The sequence below is a fragment of the Adiantum capillus-veneris genome, chromosome 24 (assembly GCF_014529385.1).
Source record: "Adiantum capillus-veneris isolate H3 chromosome 24, ASM1452938v2, whole genome shotgun sequence".
NCBI lineage: Eukaryota > Viridiplantae > Streptophyta > Polypodiopsida > Polypodiales > Pteridaceae > Adiantum > Adiantum capillus-veneris.
Genome location: NC_140954.1, coordinates 53795737 through 53803132, shown reverse-complemented (window position 1 = coordinate 53803132; position 7396 = coordinate 53795737). Strand labels below are relative to the sequence as shown.

At 35.9% G+C, this 7396-nt stretch overlaps 1 pseudogene; it reads right to left on the bottom strand.

The window, feature by feature from the left end:
- Positions 1–4076: 4076 nt before the first annotated feature.
- Positions 4077–6180, bottom strand: LOC147426382 (uncharacterized; annotated as a pseudogene).
- Positions 6181–7396: the final 1216 nt, after the last annotated feature.

Below are 7396 nucleotides of genomic sequence, written 5' to 3'. Positions count from 1 at the left end.
GAGAGAGTGAGGGAGAGCATTACCTGCTCCTTGCTTGAGGGCGCCGAAAAACTCAGATCTGAGATCTGAGTTTTTGGGCGCGCTCGGTTATTTTTTTAGCCCAGCCAGCGTCGCTATGAGCGTTGCAAATTTACAAAGAAATTTGCGACGCTCATAGCGACGCCGGGAAATTTTTTTTGAGCGTCGCTGTGTGCGCGTCGCTAATATGAATAACCTCTTATAGTGTACCAAATATCCCCACATCTTGGAAGGGGCAAAATCAGTGAACCTCGACAATTGTGACCCTACAGCAATACCCGAGGTAGAGAACAACTACCTTAGTAGCATTATTATTGAAGATGAAGAGTATTTATTTGTGCATGGTCTGGAAAAGGCTTCTGGCATCCGGATAGATGATTGCCTAAGCCTCATATGCACCAAGATGGAGTTCCCTCTTGATCCTATACCAGTTCATATAGATGACAAGTTGATTCCATTGGGGGACTCTGCTGCTGACACAATTGCGATGGTGATAGTGAAAACTCTCAATATAGAGTAGAGTCATGTCACGGATGAAGAGTTTATTGCAACAAAGGCCAAGGTTTTTGCCAACCAAATTCCTATCCACCATGAATCACCTGGTTCTCACAGCCCTCTCAAACTTGATGAAAACAAATCCTCTATCAACCTTGAAGCCACAGAAACTATGGATGATGAGGATAAGGAACAAGAGGTAATTCTAAGCATCTTGTATGATGAGAATTCTACCTTTCTTCTTTGCATTTAGTTAATTCCATTTTTGCAAGATGTTTTGGACATGGACTTGTGGGCTAGCCGGAAGAGGGGGCGTGGGGGGGGGGGGGGGGGGGGTGGAGTGCATGATGTTTGGGCCTTAGGCAGCCCTTTCACACTACATCAACAAACTACCACTGGAGGATGTGTGCATCACACACAAGGAGTTCACTGCAATGGCCATTTTCTTTTGTGGGTGCATAAGCCCGCTAGCAAAATCCTATGCTTAGCCACCATCCCTTAAATAGACCATGCAATTATCTTGGTTTAAAAATCCCTTGCAATTTCCACTTTTGGCATTGGTTTTAATAGGTCATGGCACACATAGTACTTAGTCAAGCCTTGGGGGTTGACAGTGCCCAAGCCATAGCTTCCTTTGTACTTACATCAATCCTACCCAATGTTGAAGTACATCATAGAGAGAAGATTGTTAAGCTTGTTTGTTCAAGCTTTTTATATGAAAATCATCTCAACTTCTTCTTCTCTATATTCTATTACAACTTCAAGTTACTATTCTGATCATATTTAGTGACCATGTCATTGGATGCAATTTGTAAAAACTTTATCTCTAGTGACCTCTATTGATTGTTTGAAAGCCAATTTTGTATATTAATAAAAAGCTATCATGTGATTGGAAGGAAAATGTCCAATAGGTATTCCAAGAGGCTTACACATGCTAGACCATAGGAAATTAGGCTTGAAAAGCCCTGTCCACAAGGGCGCGAGAAAATGCCCTACATGACTTGTGTCTGGCCTTTTCTCGTGCCTTATGGACAAGGATTCTTAAGCCTAATTTTCCATGATCTAGCTCGTGCAAGCCTCCTTGAATACCTATTTGACAAGTAATTAGCATCTAAGATTCAACCATTTAACAAAATTAAATGAAGAGAAACCACTTAACTTCATTGAGAATTTGAGAAGAGTGTGATTACTTAGGGAGCTTTTTATTTAGAGATTGTTCAAAATCTATAAAGCTTTTTTCAAAATTTTGATAAAAATATAGAGCTTCTAGAGAATAGATTTATAGGGATTCTTCTCTTTGTCAAGTGTGCATCAATTCCAATTTAAAGACACACTAGTTTATCCTCATCAAAGCCAAACATTTAGAGAGAGAAAGCATATTTTGAGAGAGTACCAAATAAAGGAAAGTGTGGCAAGAGAGAGAAACTTAAATATCTCTATCCTTTATTGAGAGTATTTTTACACAAGGCTTCTTAGAGGAGAGAGAACCACAATGTCCATCTCTTGATATACTTATTTCACTAAGTTTTAGGATTTTTGCAATGGGTGGAAACATTGTGAGTGACTCAAAGATACAAGTGTTGGTCAAACCCAGAGATAAAGAAAGGAAGTAAAAGCATTGAGTGACCACAACATAAAAAATCCTATTGCACTTATATTAGTGAGAAATTGTTGACCTTGCAACATGAGTTGAAACAAATATAAGTAAGAGAAAATGAAAACTAAAACTTTTACAATCCCAAAATTACTCCATTACTAGTTTGGGCTACATCTAGGATTGTAGATAAACAAACCTTAAAATAACAAAATAGAAATGGAGATGCCTATAGCATGTAGAAAAAATAAACAGTGCTAGGGAGACCCAAGATTGAATTGATCCCAAGTGATATCACTTATTTTAGGCTTAGTAATCATAGCATTGAGAGCTACTGTCTCATCCACAATAGGAATATGAGGTAGTCTAACCTCTCTGTAGCATTTGAGGTGACACTCAAACACTATCATTTCTCTCTCTATACATAAACAATGGCTTTGAAGCTCAGCACATGCAACTCCCAATCCACCACAATCAGCAAATATGTCAATCACTAAAGTGTGATCGCTAGTGAATGTCAAGAGTAGCCACCTAACAAAGAAAATAGACAACTTAAGTCAATGTATTCATTACATACATATTGATAAAAAGTGAAAGATATAAATATTACTTAAAGAACTCAACACTTCATTTTGCAATCCCTCACAATTTTCCCTTATTGACAAATGTTCCATCTTCTCTCTCCACCAATGTCCCTGAACGTGCATCAAATGAATGCTTGTCAATAGTCTCACCATCCTCTTTATCATAAATAGGATGATTGCCCTTGCAATAGAGCATGCCTAAAAGCAATACCTCCATTTAAAAAACAAAAAATCAATAAGGAGTCCCAAAATCCATAGCTTCGCACACTTCTTATTACATTTCTTACCCTTTCCCCTGTGCTCTTGTGATTGTATCCCTATGGTATAATCAAAAGGATTGTTTGATAGGATTTGAAGCCCACCTTTCTTAGCATGCTTACTTATAGCCCCAAAGTGGTTAGTAGAGCATAGAGTAATGTACCACCCTTGGTTTGCAAACTATTGGTGATGCTGAAGATGCAAATTTCTTACTTAAAGTGGTGGAAAATTGGTTCCAATCAGGAACCTGTGCAGTATAAATAAAAACTAAATTAATCCTAATAACTTGAATTTGAACTATTGATATGAAGTGATAATATTGAGAAGTATATACCATATCAAAATTAAAAATCTCCACCAAAAATCCAATAGAAAAACTAGAAAACACAAGGGAGGCAACAAGGTGACTCTCCTCGCCTTCTAATGTCAAATCATTAATGTTTAAATCCCGCAAGAATTGAAGTATCCTAAGATCCACCATTTGTAAAATCATTGGCATTATTATTTTTGTAAGCACTTGTGTAGCTAAGGGTGTACAAAGAACCATTACTACTATAATTACCTGGACTCATCAACAAGAGAATTTTTCCATAGATCAACTCATATTTCATGAATTATGGTGTCCTTCTTTGGAAATTGCTCATCTAATTAAAAACTATATATGTAATCTTTAGCAATGTAAAAAAATCTCTTAAGTATAGCAAAAGTACCTTCTATTTTCTCTTCATTCTTATTTTCCAATGACATCTTCATGGTTACCCGTTGTGCCTTCTTTGAAATAATTGAATGCATAAAATCAAGCCTTTTCTTGATTGAATAACCCATGGAGGTCTTAATAATTGTCTTCCATTTCTTCACTGTGAAAGTTCTAGCCTTAGAGGAGTTTCTTCTCTTAGAAGATACTCATTTATTGGAGGCAGATTCAACCTCCTCAATGGTGGATCTCACTACAGACACATTCACTTGTTCTACAACACACAATAATTAATAATCAATTAAACACTCTACTAATTAAATGACCTCATATTTAATAAGTGAATAGACATACCATTAAAAATATTGCCTCACTTCTTTGATAAGAGCCAAGTGAGTAATCGAGCCACCAAGGTCAATGATCTTTCTCCCAATCATTGACTCCACATCCAAGACGGAGACATAGAATCAATCCCTGAAAGATCTTTCCAATCCTCTACCCTCTCTGGCATAACCTCTAAATATTTTTCATCAAAGACTTTCACCATCTACATTTTATGAGTAAACACCAAACAACTTGGGTAAAAATCTAAAGATTCTTTTAACAAGACAAGACATATACAACATCATATAATCAACATTTTATTACCTAAAAAGTAACCTCTTTGAGGACTCCAAGAGCTCTGGGATCTTGTCATCTGCTTCTTTGGTGTTCATTTTTCCCCATAGCTCAGGGAAATCCAAGTCCAAATGTTCTCTCCTTTAATGAGAGAACCAAGTCTCAAAGTCGTCTCAAGAAGATTCTCCATGATCTTTCCCTTCAACTTGATGCATTGCTTAACAAATTTCCCGAATACCATTCCTTTCTCAAGTACATCCAACTTTTGTGCGCTAAGGTACCTTTCCCTAATATGATAATCTATTTTGCATGTCAAGATAGATTGCAAAATATCTTATTTCCTAATTTCAATTTATGAAATGAAAACTAGCTAGTCTTTTTATAAAATGATTCCATAATTTTACAACTTAGTTTAAAACTATTCTTACCGCTCAAGTGTAATCTTTGTTGTGGCTAATAAGTAAACTTTATCCTTTGTCAGACCAATCAGATCTTTCTCTTTTACCCAACTATAGTTAAACAGAAGAGAGAAGAATCCAACCCCATTTGCTGGATTTGCAATTGACAACATCTTCAAAAGAGAGACCAAAGTGCATGTTAGAAAGAAAAAATTAGTCATTCAAAGCAATTTAGTTACCTTTAGAGTATAAATAAGCTAGAAATGTTTTCATTTAGACATGCACATGTGACTTCATAGTTGCATCTAAGTGTGTGGATGTGTTTTATATGTCCATGGTGGGTCATGAACTACCATTTTAGAGTTCAATCAAACTCCATCATGAATTATAATTTATGTAGTTAGTGCTTCTACACTTTAGGGTATAGCGATGTAATCATGAGCAATGTAAATTTCATCTTAAGTGTGCAAGTAGTCAAGGAGGTTACAAAAATAAAAGTACTTTGTAAGCCCTCTCTTTGAAAAAATTTTCTAATCTACTCCTATCAAGGGTTCCCTTATCTTGTAAAGAAAAACAAGGATCATTTATGTCTGCAATCTCTTTCATTATAGTAGTGTCAAACTCTTCCTACAAACAAGGTACTTAATAGTAAGAAGGAAAAGACTAAGCATTTGAAATCAAGATACAATGAAGGAGAGTAAACAAGCAATATCCAACACAAGAAAATAAAAGAATATACTAACCTTCCAAACAAGAATTGCTAAAAGAATAGCTGGTGCATTGTACCATGTACCCTTAGCTGCCTTTCTTTCGCAAGCCAATTCTACTTCTATCCAATGCAACCAGTCTTTTGGAAAATCTTTCAAAAGAGACTCTTTACTAGCAGTAGCAAGCTTTTGAAATAGATATAGCTCTTGGCCAAAATTGGTGCAAATGGTTGTCCGACAAATCTTCAAAAGCATTCAAACTCAACAAAGTAAACACATAAGAGAAACACAGTTCTACCATTCATAAAAGACAATTAAATACTCACTCATTTTGAGCCCTTGAAGCAAGCATGGGCTCTCCCTCTGCTCCTCCATGTGCGTTCACAAATTGGCACTTGATAGACCAGTGTCTCCATTTTATCATTGAGTACTCTAAACATTCAAAGATTAGTGTAAGGTAAACTCACCTTTATAACAATTAAGAAATAAATGAACTTTATAAAGAAAATACTTACGTTACTTGATCATGCTCATCCATGTTTTCAGGTGATAATTGCCATCTTAAACAAATAATTTTTTTTCCACGAAGATCTTCCCATTATGGATGCAAGGCTCTCTCAAATTCCTCATTGATCTCTCTCCAAATTGGGCCCCACTCTAATTTGTCATTGTTTGTGACAAGCTGCTCACCATGCCCAGGCTTCTTAAAGGATACAATGAAAGGTTCTCCAAGTATACTATAACCTGAGGTCTCAAATCTTCTTACAAGGCCCTCAGTTCCAGGTCTGGCTACCCTTATGGATTCATTTTCCATCAATCTACAAAGGGGTATACATGGGGAATCTTGCAATCTTTTCACTATAAAACCCTCAAGTATCTCCTCTAGGATACGTCCTTGAACATCCTTGCCAAAAGTTGTGGGATGATTTAAGGGTTTACGTATGATTGTTGTAGCCTCAGAAGTACCTACATGAAGATCAATAGTTGTTGGACTTCCAATACCTAAAGGAGCATTGGTCTCATTGATCTCATTTTCAAAAGGAGTGTTTAAATTTGTGTCACTATACTCCTCTCTATCCTCAAACTCAGAAATGGGAGGGTAAGTGTTTGATATGATCCAATCACTCCAGACCAAAAGAGGGAAAGTGTATTTTAGTGAAAGGGTAGTGTCCACTCCCATTAACAATTACTAGAACAAAAAAGCATCAATCCAAAAAATAATTTCTACATTAAAATAACAGTGTACACTCTCATAAGTAAGCTTTACTCATTTAAAGACTAGCATGCGCTCTCATAAATAGATGTCCAAAAAAAAGCTTCAAATCAGATATCATTTCTCACATTGAAATAACTGTGTGCACTATGTTAGAAAAGTGTTTTGAAGAAAGTTGAATTTTGCATAATACTTTACTCCTAAAAAGAACATCGTGCACTCTCTTAAATAGATATGTGAAAAAAAGATTCAATTTAGAGAATATTTTTCACACTGAAATAACAGTGTGCACTCTGTTATTGCAATGTTAAAGAGAAAGTTGAATTTTGCATAATACTTTACTCATTAAAAGAACATGGTGCACTCTCTTAAAAACATGCGTGAAAAAAAAATCAATTTAGAGAGTATTATTCACATTGAAATAACAATGTGCTAAATTAGACAAATAGATGAGCTAAATTAGACAAACAAAAATTTCTTGTTTACAGATGAGCTAAATTAGACAAACAAAAATTCTTGTTTAAGGATCACATAGAGAGGAAATAAGAGGCGTGATTATATTTATTGTAAAGTGAACTTACATTGAATTCCAAAGCAATCTTGATTCCAATTAAGGGTAGATTACAAAAAGGTTTGACGTCAAAAAATATCACTCATGCCTAAGGGAACGTGCTAGTTGCGTGTCCTTTGCCATGATTGTTGCATGCTTAGCATGGACAGCACCATAGGAATGTGTCTTCAAAGAAAGTGACCAAATAAGCCTCTGAAGCCTCTTGAATTGATTCTAGGGCAGCAACAAATAGCTAAACCTCTATGT